Raw genomic sequence first — 16,075 nt, 5'->3', positions numbered from 1 at the left:
TTTGGGTGTGAGTTTTACTTTTGTTTGTTAAAAGAGTTTTTGCCTGCAAAGAAAGTTTTCACTATGTTCAAACTTTCTTTCTTGAGGGGGGGAAGTGTTACGGATTCGTCACTTCCGTTGTTGTGGTTTTCATCCACTGTAAACATTTTTGATTCCATGTACTATTATTGTTGTCGTTTAAGGGAGATAGAGGTTACTATTTTTAAAAGGTAAAAAAGTTAATGTTTTAAATGAAACCGGAACCGGACAACGATGAAGAGGAAGAGGAGGAAGAGAAGGCGGAGCGAGTGAGTCGGACAAGAAAGCCGAGTTGCTTCGAGGTCCTGAGTGAACGTTGGCGAACGAAGGTCACGTGTCAACTTCGGGTTTCACGGGAAAGAGATTCCTGCGACAGAGTTGTTGTCGCTGTGACAGATCAACCTTCATGTCAGGTTTTGCAGTCGATTCTGAAGAGAATCGTTGGAGTGCCGTTACGCCACGAGAATGGGCCGTCGGCCATTTTTACTCGCGCGCTTTGCGCATCGCCCAAGGTTTTTCTCCTCGCTTTAACCATTTTCACCGCATTCAGACACTAATCTGGTGTGCGTGTGTCACGTGACTTTTGAGTGGAAAATCTGCGGTCTGCGCTGATTGGGAGCCGTGAAACATCCATACCTGAGGGTGTGATTTCCCAGTCGCCTGGAGGGTGCCTTTGGATTTCCCAGTCGCCTGGATGGCGCCTTTGCACAGCTTTGGCCACGTGACTGTGACTGTCATCCGAACGGGATTCTGGTCTCGATTCGACATCGTTCTGACGATTACTGGAGCGGATCGACTTTGGCTTTAAGCCGGAAGCAACTTTGGCTCGAAGCCGGGAATAGAGACATTGGGGAATGTTCTTCTTTTCGCTCACTTGGAGCACAGTGAGTTATATTGTACGAACCTGATGGTACCATCATAGGAAATATATATTGGTTGTACAATTGATTACTATTATTGTTGTACTGTTATTATTGTGTGATCTTAATACAATATTTCTTTGTTGGTAACAATTGGTGTGGCTTCACCATTGATCTTTGACATACAGAATAACATATCTTTCTGCCGTGACTCCTCTCGGGACTCGGAGGTACACTGTGACCGGGGTTTGGGGAGGAGCACGTAACACTGGCGGAAAACTGAAGCCGGTGTAGCTGGTGGAAAAAAGAAGTCGGTGTAGCTGGCGTAAATGATGAGCGGTTTCGAATTCAAAATCCGTTCTGTACAGTACTCTATTGTAATTTATTGATTTTAATCACCAGGTGAAAATAATTTATCGGTCACGCCAGACCAAAGCAAGATCACGTGAGCAAGATGGTGGATCATGGAAGGGACATTTCAAATGACAACATGAAATTTTGTTCCCAAGGGAATGGGGGAAAATTTGAATTTTTTTTTTGTGAAATTTCAAAAAAAAAATTTGTGAAATTTGAAATGAAAATGAAATTTTGAATTGATTTACATATACATGCAATTGCCATGGAGGTTCGCTTATGAAGCTCTCTATAATGCCATCCTCAATCTTGCTGCAAGATAGTTTTCAGTGTTTTGGATGGGTTCACCTTATTCAGGGTGTAAAAGAACAGAAGTAATGTCATTTTCAAAACTTAAAAATTTTGTCTTTCCACGAAGATATGTTTTCAGCTTGCCAAGTGCTTTCTATTAGCAGTGATATATTAATTTCACTCTTCTCTTAAAAAGAGACTTAGTTGAATGTGATGCTGCTAACAATTGCACTAAGTAATGCTCTTGAAAATGAGTCCTCAAAGGAAAAGTTAGATGGTGAGCTGACTTTACTAACATGTTGTTTACTATATATTTTTAGATTTTGTCCAAAGACTTCACAAGGCAAGTGAAGGTGATGTTAAAAAGGCAATTGGTGCCAAGCTGAATATTACCCAGAAGTTACTGAAAAGGAAGTCAGCAGGCGCCAGGACAGAGTAAAATGACAGTACATTACTCAAATCAGCACTCAAGTGTGTAAAAGGATTATGGACATCTAACATTGACATACGTGGCTGTTTCAGGCAAATAGAAAACAAGTTCAGTTGAGTTGGCATGTTTTAGTTTGTGTGAGTAAATGTGTTGTTTTCATTGATAAAAGCTTTGTTACTTGAATTTCATCTTTTGACTAAATACACCCAAAAGAATGCCTATGATTTCACTCCCAGTTCATACTGGATATACTTCTGCTGAAAATCTCCCATTTGAAGGGTTCCCATGGGTCTGGAAAATGAAGTGGGCCTCGAGAACTGGTAAAGTGCTTTAATTTTAAAAGTGCACGGGTTGCTAAATTTTACAGATTTCCTGAAGGTGTTGCAAGATTTTCAGGGTGAAATAATTCAAAGATGATGCAGGCATATATCCTATATTTCATATCTGGTCCAAACTTCTAACGGAGCAAGGAGTGGCTGGGAATCGCACTGTGAATAGTACCAGATTGGGGATTAATTTTGGCCGTCTTTCTCTACACATGAAACATTGTTGCTGCCACATAGCTGAAATATTGATGTATGTCATGTTGTGTTAAAAGTCAACCAATCGATCAAAATTCAAAGTATTTAATCTCTAGTAGTCTATGCACTTTTGTTCTATAGAAAAGTTATTTAGAACAGTATTCTATAGAAAACAGTTCTAAAGGGTTCTATAGAAATTAATTCTATAGGATTTTGTGCCTTTCTATAGAAGCCATTATATTGGGTTCTATTGAAACAGGTCGATAGGATTCTAAAGAACGATCCTATAGGATTCTATGGAAACCCCTCTATAAGATTGTATAGAAAGTGCTCTTCAGGTTTCTATAGAAAACATGTTCTATAGGAAAGTTGTGTTACGTGCTCCTCCCCAAACCCCGGTCACGGTGTACCTCCGAGCCCCGAAAGGAGTCACGGCAGAAAGATGTGTTATTATGTGTGTCAATGACCAATGGTGAAACGATACCAACCAATTGATACCAAAAAACAAGTACAGCAATACCCCGTTTTACGCCATTTCGACCGACGTCAAATCCGACTTTACGCCACTCTTCTAGAGTAGAAGATCTGCTAACGCTAATGTTTGGGGGTAATTTCACCGGCGACTTCAAGCTGAAGCCGCTCTTGGTGTATCATGCGGCGAACCCCCGGGCACTTAAGAACATCCCAAAGGCATCTCATCCCGTCATTTGGATGAATAATATGAATGCATGGGTAACCGTCATAATTTTTGAAGAATGGTTCATCAATCATTTCATCCCGGCTGTCAAGAGCTATTGTCGAGGGAAGAAAATTCAATTTTCATTGCTGCTGATTTTGGACAATGCACCTGGCCACCCCACTAACCTCGGTGATTTCGACCCCAATGCGAAGGTGGTGTACTTGCCACTCAACACCACATCGCTCATCAGGCTTATGGACCAGGGTGTGATAGCGCTTTTTAAGCGCTACTATCTCCGCCGCACTCTTCGTCAGGCTGTCGATGCAACGTCAGAGGAGGAAGGCATCAACATCCGGCAGTTTTGGGAAAACTATAACATCTACGAGGCAGTGCGTAATATCAATGCTGCATGGTTACGGTGTTTGTCTTCATTTTAAGGCATTTTTAAGGCATTACGCCCTGTTTCCGTCAAAAAGAGAGTTACGTCACGGCTTATGGAACCAATTAATGACGTAGGCTGGGGTATTGCTGTATTGTATTAATGTCACCCAAGAATAACAGCACAAGTACAATATACTTTCAATTGCACAACCAAAATACCATATAATTCCTATGATGGTACCATCAGTTTCTTACTCAATAACTCACTGTGCTCCAAGTGAGCGAAAAGAACATTCCCCAAAATTTCTGTCCCGGCACCAAGCCAAAGTCGATCCACGCTCCGGTGATCGCAAGAAAAAGGTCGTATCGAGACCAGAATCCAGGTCGGCTGACAGTCAACGCTGCCAAAGAGGCGCAAAGGTGCACCCAAATGGCGACTGGGAAATCACACCTCCGGGGTATGAATGTTCAGCGGCTCCCAAACGGAGAACCGCAAATTCCCACTCGAAATCCACGTTACACACGCAAACCAGGCTAACGGCTGGGTGCGGTGAAATGGCTGGAGTGAGGTGAAAAGGCTGGAGTGATGCGAAATGGCGGGAGCGAGGCGAAATGGTGGGCGGGCCCGTAATGGAGGCGTATCTGCTCTCCAACAACGATTCTCTTCGCAATCAACTGAAAAATCCGTTACGCAGGTTTATCTTTCACAGCGATAACCACTCTGTCACAGGAATCCCTTTCCTGGGAAAACCAAAGTTCGCTCGTGACCCACATTCACCAGCATCTCCTCGAGACCTCACAGCAGCTCGGCTTTTTCTTACCGACCTCTCTTTGCGCCGCTTTTCGCTTCCTCCTCCTCTTCTTCCGGTTTTTCCTGATCCGGTTTCCAGATTCTTTTAAAACACTAATTTTTCACCTTTTGAAAACAGTTATCTCCATTTCACTTAAACGATAACAATAATAGTACATGGAACCAAAAATGCTTACAGTGGATGAAAACCACAACGACGGAAGTGACAAATCCGTAACACTCCCCACCCTCAAGAAAGAAAGTTGGAACATAGTGAAAACTTGCTTTTCATGCAAAAACCCTTTTTAACAAACAAAAGTAAAACTCACACCCAAATGATCAATTCACGTGAGCAACAATAATTAATATTCCCCAGAAGAAAGCAACAAAACTTCCAAACAACCGACATGAATTTTCAAAGTTAGTTCACTGTGGATAAAGCATCAGCAACGACATTGTACCTGCCCTTTACATGCTCAATTTCCAAGTTGAACTCCTGCAAAGCCAAACTCCATCTCATCAACCTCTGATTTTTATTTTTCATTTTTTGAATGAAGGTTAAGGGGTTGTGATTGGTGAAGACTTTTATAGGAAGGTAGTAGTTCCCAGATACACCTCATAATGCTGAAGCGCTAGCAGGAGAGCAAGGGTCTCTTTTTCCACAGTGGCATAATTTGCCTGATGTTTGTTAAACGTTTTGGAATAGTAGCACACTGGGTGATCCACGCCATCCTCATCTTCCTGAAATAGAACTGCCCCAGCACCCACATCACTTGCATCAATGGTCAACTTGAAAGGTTCTTGAAAATCCAGGGATGTGAGGACAGGAGACCTCATTAATATCGCTTTGACGTGGGCAAAGGCAGCCTGACATTTGTCATCCCAAACAAACTTGGTCTCTTTCCTCAGCAAATTCTTTAAAGGGGCTACCACATCACAAAAATTCCTGCAGAACCGTCGGTACCAACCAGCCATACCCAAGAATCTCATAAGCTCTTTCTTCCCTTTTGGAACATGGAAGCGATCAATGGCTTCTATCTTGGCTGTCACCTGTTGCACCTGACCCTGACCTACTTACATGGCTTAGGAACACCACCTGTGCTTTTACAAACTCACTCTTGGAGAAGTTGATGGTCAACCCTGCCGCGGTTAGTTTCTCGAAAAATGCATGAATTTGTTTAATATGAACTTCCATGGTCATGGTGTGGATGATGACATCATCCAGATAAGCCTCCACCCCCTCAAGGTCTGCAATAAGCTTATTAATCAGCCGTTGAAATGTAGCAGGCCTATTTTTCAATCCAAAGGGAAGAACATTGAACTGACACAACCCATTTGGTGTGACTAAAGCCGAGACTTCCTTGGCTCTATCAGTAGGAGGAATCTGCCAATACCCTTTCAGCAAGTCAAATTTAGTTACAAATTTAGCTGGGCCTATTCTATCAATACAGTCATCAATCCTCGGGATGGGATATGATTCGGTCTTGGTCACTGCATTAACCCGTTTTAAATCCGTACAACAGCGAAAACTGCCATCGGGTTTTGGAACCAACACACATGGTGAGCTACATTCACTGCTGCTTGGTTTGATGATGTCATTCTCCAACATATACTGAACCTCCTTCCGAAGATACTCCATCTTCACAGGGTTCATCCGATAGGAGTGTTGCTTCACCGGAGTGGCTTCCCCCACCTCAATATCATGATATACCAAGTCAGTCGACCAGGTACCACTGTGAACAAATGTGCAAACTCAAAAATTAGGCTGGATAGTTGTCCTTGTTGTTCCCTCGTCAAATGACATAATTTCTCATCGAAATGACTCAACACTTCCGTGTTCATCAATCTGGGCAAGCCTGGTCATCAATGTTATCATGAAATAGAAATTGGAACATGAAATTGGAACCCTGATCAGACTGGATGACCTTAGGTAGGCCAACCAAAGTGAAAAATTTAATCAAGGCCTTCACAATAACTGCCGCAGTAATTTTTCTCAGAGGCACTGCTTCTGGGAACCTCATGGAAGCACACATGATGGTCAGCAAATACTGATGTCCAGCCTTAGTTTTAGGTAAAGGGCCTACACAGTCAATAATGACTCGGCTGAATGGCTCTTCAAAAGCTGGAATTGGTTTTAAAGGTGCAGATGGGACTTTCTGGTTAGGTTTTCCCACCAGCTGGCAAGAATGGCAAGATTTACAGAACTCCGCCACATCACGTCACAATCCTGGCCAGAAAAAATGTACCAATATTCTGTCACGTCTTGTTCACTCCAAGGTGCCCGGCCAAAGGTGTCTCATGTGCAAAACTCAATATCTCCTTCCGGTACGGTGGTGGCACCACAATTTGGTAATGAACTTTACACTCATCATTTGCTGGCACCTCTGGTGGTCTCCATTTTCTCATGAGTATTTCCCCTTTCATGAAGTAACCCACAGGTATCTTCATAGCCTCTTCCTCTGTAACGGCTTTATCAATCAAACTCCGGAGCTCCGAATCTCTGTGTTGTTCTTCAACAAGTCTCTTTCGGACCAGCACCGTTTGTTCAGCCTCGTTCCCAGATGTCTGAGACGGACACTCAATTTCCTCTTTTGGTCCAGATGCCACCTTTTCCTTAGGTTCTTTGATGTCACTCCCTTTCCTATTACATCTCTCAGAATTTTCCTCCAATACCTCTAAGGAACCCAAATCCACATCACCTTCCTTCTCCTTATCTTCAGAGCACTTCCTACCCATAGCACAAATCACGGCACAGGATGGAAAGATACCCGGAATCTCCTGCTCTAACTGTGCTGTGTTATTTTCCATACTGGGCTTTTCAACCAACCTCGGATTACCAGAAACTCGACCACCGGCCAAATCATTCCCGATAATAAAAGAGATCCCCTCTACAGGAAGAGTGGCTTGTAACCCCACAGTGGCCGATCCTGACACCAAATCACATTTCAAATGGATGACATGAAGAGGAGCTTTAACATAGCCACCAACCCCCTGTAAAAGAACACTAACCCCCATTGCCGTCTTCTCCGACAATGGCAAAATGCCCTCAAGCATCAAAGATTGATGTGCTCCTGTGTCCCTCAATACCCTAAGCCTAACAGGTCTCTGGTTTGTTAAGTCCCCATCTAGTGACACAAACCCCTCAGAAATAAAAGGTTTGTAACCCTCTTGGGCAAGGTCGTTCTGTGATGCCGTAACTTTGGCATGGGAACCTTCACAAGGCACTGTCCTCCAAGAACGATTTCTCGCATTGGCCAACGCATTCGGAGTTGCACTAGACTGACTCCACTCCTGATTTTTCCTTTTCAGGGCGTAACATTGGGACATGAAATGCCCAGGTTTCTTGCAAAAAGCACAAGTCGGCCCGGAGGAAAAACTCGTGGTCTGCCACGGGCCCCCCGGAAGATAGGTATGTCTTGGAACTTCAGTCTTCTGATCCATAAAAGTCACGGTATCAGATTTGTCCCCATAGTCATCTCTAGGCCGCCTCCATGAATATTTGTTCTCCGCACCTGATTTACCATAACTCCCCTGGCTAACTCTAGACGGGAAGTTAGGTTTCTGGAACCCCACCCTGTGTGCACCACCCTTTCTGGAACTCCACATGGGTCTCACTCTCCCTCTTCCTGGAATTCCTGAATTTTTGCCAGTAAGCTTCAGGGACCAATTCATAGGCTTTGAGAATGGTTTTCTTCACCATCTCATAATCTGCACATTTGTCAATCGGTAAAGCCGAATAGATATCTTGAGCTTTACCCACCAGAACACTTTGCACTAACATAGTCCAGGACCCCACAGCCCATTTTAGCATTTGAGCCACTTTCTCAAAGTGTAAAAAAAACTTGGCTACCTCCTTTTCATTGAAGGGTGGAACCAGCCTCACATGCCTACCAACATCCCAAATGTTCTGACGAGTTGTTGAACTAGCCGGCATGGATACTACTTCTCTCCGTTCTCCCATTAATTCCAGCTCCTTGAGTTTAAGTTCCTTCTGATACTCCATGTCACGTTCCTTTAACTCCCTTTCGGCTCTCCTTTCCTCTGCTCTTTCCTCTGCTTTTCTTTCTTCTTCAGTTCTCCTTTCCTCTGCTCTTCTCTCCTCGAGTTCCCTTTCCTGTTCTGCTCTTCTTTCCTCGAGTTCCTTTTCAGCTCTCCTTTCTTCAGCTCTTCTCTCCTCAAGTTCTTTTTCAGTTCTCCTTTCCTCTGCTCTTTCCTCTGCTCTTCTTTCTTCTTCAGCGCTCCTTTCCTCTGCTCTTCTCTCCTCGAGTTCTTTTTCAGCTCTACTTTCCTCTGCTTTTAACCTTTCCTGGCTCTGCAGTCGCATCTCCATTTTCCAGAGCTCCACATTTTCTTTTTCCTCGGGTAACCAATCCAAGGCTACCTCTTTCCATGTTCCTTGTCCCACCAGAGATTCTACCACCAATGTCTGCATCTCTGCTTTCTTCATATTAACTCGGACCTCCAAGTTAAAATTTTTGGCCAATATCAAGAGTTCCGATCTTTTTAACGCTTGGAACTGTGCCTCATTAGGGGACGCCGCAAACTTTTCTGCGTCAAACACCATGGTGACTATTAGTTAGCACCTGTTAACCTTCACACAAAAAGTTTCAAATTTTCTTTTTGAAAAATTTGGAAATGTTAGAAAAATTCCAAATTTGGGAATTTTGGGAATGTTAGGGAATTATATCCTGGACGAGGATGTTAGGGAATTCTATCCCGGACGAGCCCCCAATTTCTGTTACATGCTCCTCCCCAAACCCCAGTCACGGTATACCTCCGAGCCCCGAGAGGAGTCACGGCAGCAAGATGTGTTATTCTGTATGTCAAAGATCAATGGTGAAGCCACACCAATTGTTACCAACAAACAAATATTGTATTAAGATCACACAAGAATAACAGTACAACAATAATAGTAATCAATTGTACAACCAATATATATTTCCTATGATGGTACCATCAGGTTCGTACAATATAACTCACTGTGCTCCAAGTGAGCGAAAAGAAGAACATTCCCCAATGTCTCTATTCCCAGCTTCGAGCCAAAGTTGCTTCTGGCTTCAAGCCAAAGTCGATCCGCCCCAGTAATCGTCAGAACGATGTCGAATCGAGACCAGAATCCCGTTCGGATGACAGTCACAGTCACGTGGCCAAAGCTGCGCAAAGGCGCCCTCCAGGCGACTGGGAAATCCAAAGGCGCCCTCCAGGCGACTGGGAAATCACACCCTCGGGTATGGATGTTTCACGGCTCCCAATCGGCGCAGACCGCAGATTTTCCACTCAAAAGTCACGTGACACACGCACACCAGATTAGCGTCGGAATGCGTTGAAAATGGTTAAAGCGAGGCGAAAAACCTTGGGCGATGCGCAAAGCGTGCGAGTCAAAGTGGCCGACGGCCCGTTCTCATGGCGTAAAGGCACTCCAACGATTCATTTCGGAATTGACCGCAAAACCTGACATGCAGTTTGATCTGTCACAGCGATAACAACTCTGTCGCAGGAATCCCTTTCCCCGGAAACCTGAAGTTTACACATGACCTTCGTTCGCCAACGTTCGCTCAGGACCTCGAAGCAACTCGGCTTTCTTGTCTGACTCACTCGCTCCACCTTCTCTTACTCCTCTTCCTCTTCATCATCATCCGGGTCCGGTTTCATTTAAAACATTAACTTTTTTACCTTTTGAAAATAGTAACCTCTATCTCCCTTAAACGACAACAATAATAGTACATGGAATCAAAAATGTTTACAGTGGATGAAAACCACAACAACGGAAGTGACAAATCCGTAACACCAGCTGCACCGACTTCAGTTTTCCGCCAGCTACACTGACTTCATTTAAGACAGGTACACCGATTTCAGTATGTACCTGCCAGTCGGACCTACGTACCTGGTCCAGTCGACTAGAAATCTAGACTATATAGGCTACAGTAGGTAAGTCCTGCATTCTATCCCAATCTATCCATTCAATAAAATTAATTTTAATTTTAATTCTAAGCCCAAGATCAAACAACCTAGCCTAGCTAGGCCGAGGCCTACAGATGTTTGCGAAGGCTGCGTACTCGATCGACTGACCATTGTCGACGAAGCTCTCACTCTACGCAATGCGTATTCATATTATTATTAATACGCGTGACCATCTTTGAGTTTTAACCATGCAGTCCTAGATATTAAAATAATTCACCCTTTCTGCAGGTAGTTCCATTCATTTTAGAAGATACTTTCCTCTAAGTTGCTACAACATAAGGCAACTGTATGCCAAAGCTACATTCAGATAGTTATTGGTAGGCAGATTGACAGGCAATCAAATATCACGGAAAGCCCTAAAAGGTTACACATGTATAAAGATATATATATATACTGCACGCTTCCATTTACAGTGCGTTGTCTCTTTATACAGGTAGGTTACAGAAAATGGCAACAATCAGAACATCTAACTGTGCCACTCCAAATGAAATTTGTTTCTGAGGATCATAAATCGCTTATTTAAGATCAACGACGGTGAAGTTGCTTTACTGGGATCACATCACATTGCATCGAGTCGTGTTGGTCGGGTTCTCCCTTCGAAACAAATACCCCCTTGGAGGTTTCGTCGGAGCTCCATCCAACTTCATCATGGCTCCAACCAATTTCAAGGAAGTACTGTCTCATCAGAGCTCCAGACAACTCCAACCAACATCAGAGCTCCAACTCCAATTCATCAGAGTTCCAACCTCAGTGGGACCGACTCAGCTATCTGGAGCATCCTTTGTTCGGTTTGGCCTTTTTTTGCAAGGCTTATGAGTTTATGTCAGGCCATTCATAACGCTGGTGACTCACCGCAGTAGGCAGCAATGGTTGTCCATGGCAAGGCTGACGCCATAAATGGAAACGGATATGCACACAAAGTGATGCTAAATAAAACAGTTTCTTAGCATTGCTGCGATATACACAGAACCTTCAACATCTACTTCTGCTACTGCTTTGTTGTCCATTATAATTGCCTTCCTGGTGAAATAGTTGTGGTTGCCCCTACTGCTCACGACACCACCAAGCCAACCATGCACTACTTCATTATACATCAGTGACAATTGCCTCTACTGCTTTCTGTACTGTAATTTACAGAACACCATTGTTGTCCTATAGAACAGAGGTGCTCTTCTATAGAACAACATTTCTGTCCTATAGAACAGGGTCCTCTTCTAGAGAACACCGTTTCTGTCCTACAGAACGCCATTTATGTCCTGCAGAACTACGGTGCTGTTCTATACAAATAAATTGTTCCATAGAGATTTCTTTAGGAGTCTATAGAAGTCTATTGGTTTCTTTAGATATTCTATAGTGTGGTGCTGTGCACACACAATTCGTTTGCCAAGAAGGTAGGCCACAACGCTTTGTACAAACTGAAAACACTTTAATAACAGCTCGCACGTAAGCACTGGGCGGGCTCGACTTTCGAGCCCGCATATATGTCCCGAGGCCACGCCTTGCCCCCGGGCGTGGCCGGTCGGCCGAAAGGCGGGGCATGTATCTCAGTTCCACCCTGCGCCTTGTGACGCCTTTGCTCCGGGCATGGCCCGAGCTGCGCTTCCACGCCCGGACACTCACGCCACCCACTGGTGTGTGGAATTATTGCCCACTGACATTGTGTCCACCACACGCGTCCCCCCAGAATTCCCGCACACCTGAAGGGTGAGCTTGCGGGGAAGCTGGATGACCCGGCTGAAACGCCCCCTGGCGATACATGCAGGGTTGGCGGGTAGCGGGACGGCAGGGCAGGGGAGTGCCGGGGGTCTGACCGCCGGGGGGCGGCCTCGACGCGGAGGCAGAGCTGCTTGCGGGGGATGGTCCAGATCGAGGTGGGCCGGCTTGAGGCGGTCCACGGAGATACAATCTGGAGTACTGCCGATGTCCACAGTGAAATGCTTGTCCCCGGTCTCCAGCACGCGGAAGGGCCCGTCGTACGGGGGCCGCAGCGGCACCCGGTGGGCGTCGTGCCTGACAAAAACGTACTCCGCCGTGTGAAGCTCCGGGGCGACGTGGGAGGACGGGCAACCGTGGTGTGCCGTCGGCACCAGGGCGAACCTCCTGGTGGTCTCCTGAAGGGTGGAGCGCTGTTGCGCTGCGGAACGAGGGCCATGGAGTCGGGGATAAATTCACCCGGTACCCGCAGTGGTTGTCCGAAAACCAGCTACGCCAAGGATGCGCACAGGTCGTCCTTGGGCGCTGTCCTGAGGCCCAGCAGGACCCAGGGGAGCCTGTCGGCCCAGCTGCCGTCGTGGAGGCTGGCCCGGAGCGCAGCCTTCATTGAGTGATGGAAGCGCTCGAACAGGCCATTGGCCTGGGGGTGGTAAGCCGTGGTGCGGTGCAGCTTGATGCCGAGCCCTTGCGCAACTGCTCCCCAGAGCTCTGAGGTGAACTGGGGGCCGCGGTCAGACGAGATGTCCGAGGGGGCGCCGAACCGAACAACCCACATGGCGATGTAGGCTTGCACGACGTCAGCCGCAGCCATCACTGCCAATGGCCCGGCCTCCGGCCACCGGGTGGTGCAGTCCACCATGGTGAGGAGGTGGGTGAAACCCCGCGAGGGGGGCAGAGGTCCCCCCAAGTCGACGTGGACATGGTCAAACCGACGTCCGGGCACCGTAAACGGGGCCAACGGGGCTTGGGTGTGGCGGTAGACTTTCGCGCTGGCACGCGAGGCACGTCCTGGCCCAGTCGCGGACGTTCCTCCTGAGGCCATGCCAGACGAACTTCACCGCGACGAGCTTCTGGGAGGCCTTCGTGCCCCAGTGGGACAGGCCATGGATGGCGTCAAAAACCGGGCGCTGCCAGCCAGCGGGCATGATGGGGTGAGGCCAGCCGAGGGAGAAGTTGTACAAGAGGCCCGAGACGTCGAACGGCTCCTCGGTGACGTGGAGCCCCGTGACGGCGGTCCGCAAGGCCTGGACGTCGGGGTCGGCGGTCTGGTCCGCCGCCATCCGGGCATAGTCGATCCCGAGGTGGACCGCGTGTGCGACGGACCGGGAAAGGCAATCCGCCACCGGGTTGTCCTTACCCGCGACGTGACGGATGTCCGTCATGTACTCGGACACGGCAGAGAGGTGACGTTGCTGCCGGGACGACCATGGCTCGGCGAACTTGGCCATTGCGAAAACAAGGGGCTTGTGATCGACGGAGGCCGTGAACGGGCAGCCCTCGAGAAGATGGCGGAAGTGTCGGACCGCCAGGTGGAGCCCGAGCAGCTCGCGGTCGAAGGTGCTGTACCGGCGTTCGTGCGGGCGGAGCTGCCGGCTAAAAAACGCCAGTGGCTGCCAAGCACCACTCACCCACTGCTCGTGCACCGCGCCCACCGCGTAGTCTGACGCGTAGGTGGTGAGGGCGATTGGTGGATCAGGCTCCGGATGCGCCAGCATGGTGGCGTTTGGCCAAGGCCAGCTTTGCGCTCCGCAAACTCCGCGGCCATTTGCTCCATCCAGGCGATGTCACCTTTGCTCGGCTTCCCCCGGAGGGCCTCGTGCAGGGGGCGCAGGAGCTGGGCGATGCGGGGCACGAAACGGTGATAAAAATTCACCATGCCCAGGAATTCCTGGAGCCCCTTGATCGTGCGGGGGCGCGGGAAACTCCTGACCGCCTCCACCTTGGCCGGTAAAGGGATGGCCCCGTGGCTGTTGATGCGGTGCCCCAAGAAGTCGATGGCGGTGACGCCGAAACGGCACTTCGCGGGGTTGATTATCAGGCCATGCTGGCCCAGGTGTTCGAAGAGCATGCGGAGGTGGAGCAGGTGCTCCTCCCGGGACGCGCTCGCGACTAGGATGTTGTCCAGGTAGATGAAGATGAAGGACAAGTCGCGCAAGACGCTGTCCATGAGCCGCTGGAACGCCTGGGCCACATTTTTCAACCCAAAGGGCATCCGCAAGAACTCAAAGAGGCCGAAAGGTGTGATGACGGCCGTCTTTGGTACATCGTCCGGTTGTACGGGGACCTGGTGGTAGCCCCGGATGAGGTCCACCTTGGAGAAAATGGTCGTTTTCGCCAACCGGGCGGAAAAGTCCTGAATATGCGGGACCGGGTATCGGTCGGGGGTGGTGGTGTTGTTGAGCCGGCGGTAGTCACCGCACGGCCGCCGTCCGCCGCCGGGCTTGGGCACAATGTGCAGAGGAGAGGCCCATGCGCTGTTGGAGCGCCGTACGATGCCCAGCCGCTCCAGCGTGGCGAACTCGGCTTTTGCCACGGCGAGCTTCGTGGGGTCGAGGCGGCGCGCCCGGGCGTAGACTGGTGGTCCGACGGTGGGGATATGGTGCTCCACCCCATGTTTGACGGCCACCGCTGAAAAGGTGGGCCACGTGAGCGCCGGGAAACTGGTGAGGAGGCGGGTAAACTCGTCTGCTGCCGGAAGCGTACAGACTAACTTCGCCGGGACGGAACCGCTCAGCAAGCCGCTTGGTAAGCCGCTCGGTGAGCCGCTCAGCGAGCTGCTCAACGAGCCGCTCAGCGAACAAGCGAGCGAGCTGAAGGTTTCGGCCTGGACGAGGCGTCGACGCTTAACATCCACAACAGCCCATTCGCACAAAGGAAGTCCGCACCGAGCAGGGCCATTGGCATGCTGGCGGTGACGAAAGACCATTGGAAGCGCTGCCCTCCGAACCGCAGTGAGAGGCAACGCTTCCCGAATGTGCGGATGGGTGTTCCGTTGGCAGCGAGCAAGGTGCGGCCCCGGCCCGCGGCTTGCTTGTCAGACGCTGAGGCAGGGAGGACACTTACCTGCACTCCCGTGTCGCACAGAAAACGACGACCAGACGAGGTGTCTGTGATGAACAGGAGGCTGCCGGAATGGCTGACGCTCATGGCCGCAAGTGTGCGCCGGCCCGGTCGTTTCCCGACCCGTCGAAAGAACACGGCGGGTGGCATGCTCTAGCCTTGCGGCCGAACCTGGCATGATAGTAGCACCAGGTTTGCGGTGGTGGCTGCCACGTCGGCCGTGCCGGCGGCGGTGGCGGTGGCGGCGGTGGTAGTGGGCGGGGCGTAGCAGCGGCCACGAGGGAAGCAGGGGGCGCTGTAGCCTCCGCACAGGGATCCACTACGGCAGCACCGTACACCGACCGCGTGTCACAGGCCGCAAAAAATTTGTCCGCCTCTCCAGCCAGGGCGCGGGGTTCCGTTAAGTTTGAACTGGCCAGCGCGAGCCGCACCTGCACAGGTAGCTGGTGGGGGAAAAGCGCTCGGAACAGGAAATCCGGGCACTGGTCTCCAAGAAGGGACAACATAAAATCCATCCAAACGGACGGTCGTGTGTCGCCGAGGGCGGGAAGGTCCAGGAGGCTGTCGGCGCGTTCGGCCTCCGTGAGCCCGAACATGGCGAGGAGAAGACGTTTGAGCGCCGCGTACTTGTGGTTGCCCGGCGGGAGCCGAGGGATGGTCACGACGTGGGCGGCAGTGCTGGGCCCGAGGGTGGCGACCATGTGGTAGTACATGGTATCGTCCACCGTGATGCCCCGGAGCTGGAATTGAGCTTCGGCCTGCACAAACCAAACGTCGGCTTGCGCTTCCCAGAACTCCGGGAGTTTGACGGCTACAGCGTTGGTAGCCATGGCGCGTTCAGGGGTCAGCTATGGCTGAACCAGTTGGGGTCACCAGTGTGGTGCTGTGCACACACAATTCGTTTGCCAAGAAGGTAGGCCACAACGCTTTGTACAAACTGAAAACACTTTAATAACAGCGTGCACGTAAGCACTGGGCGGGCTCGACTTTCGAGCCCGCATATACGTCCCGAGGCCA

The sequence above is a fragment of the Myxine glutinosa genome, chromosome 3 (assembly GCF_964187855.1).
Source record: "Myxine glutinosa chromosome 3, kmMyxGlut1.1, whole genome shotgun sequence".
NCBI lineage: Eukaryota > Metazoa > Chordata > Myxini > Myxiniformes > Myxinidae > Myxine > Myxine glutinosa.
This window is presented reverse-complemented; position numbering follows the sequence as displayed.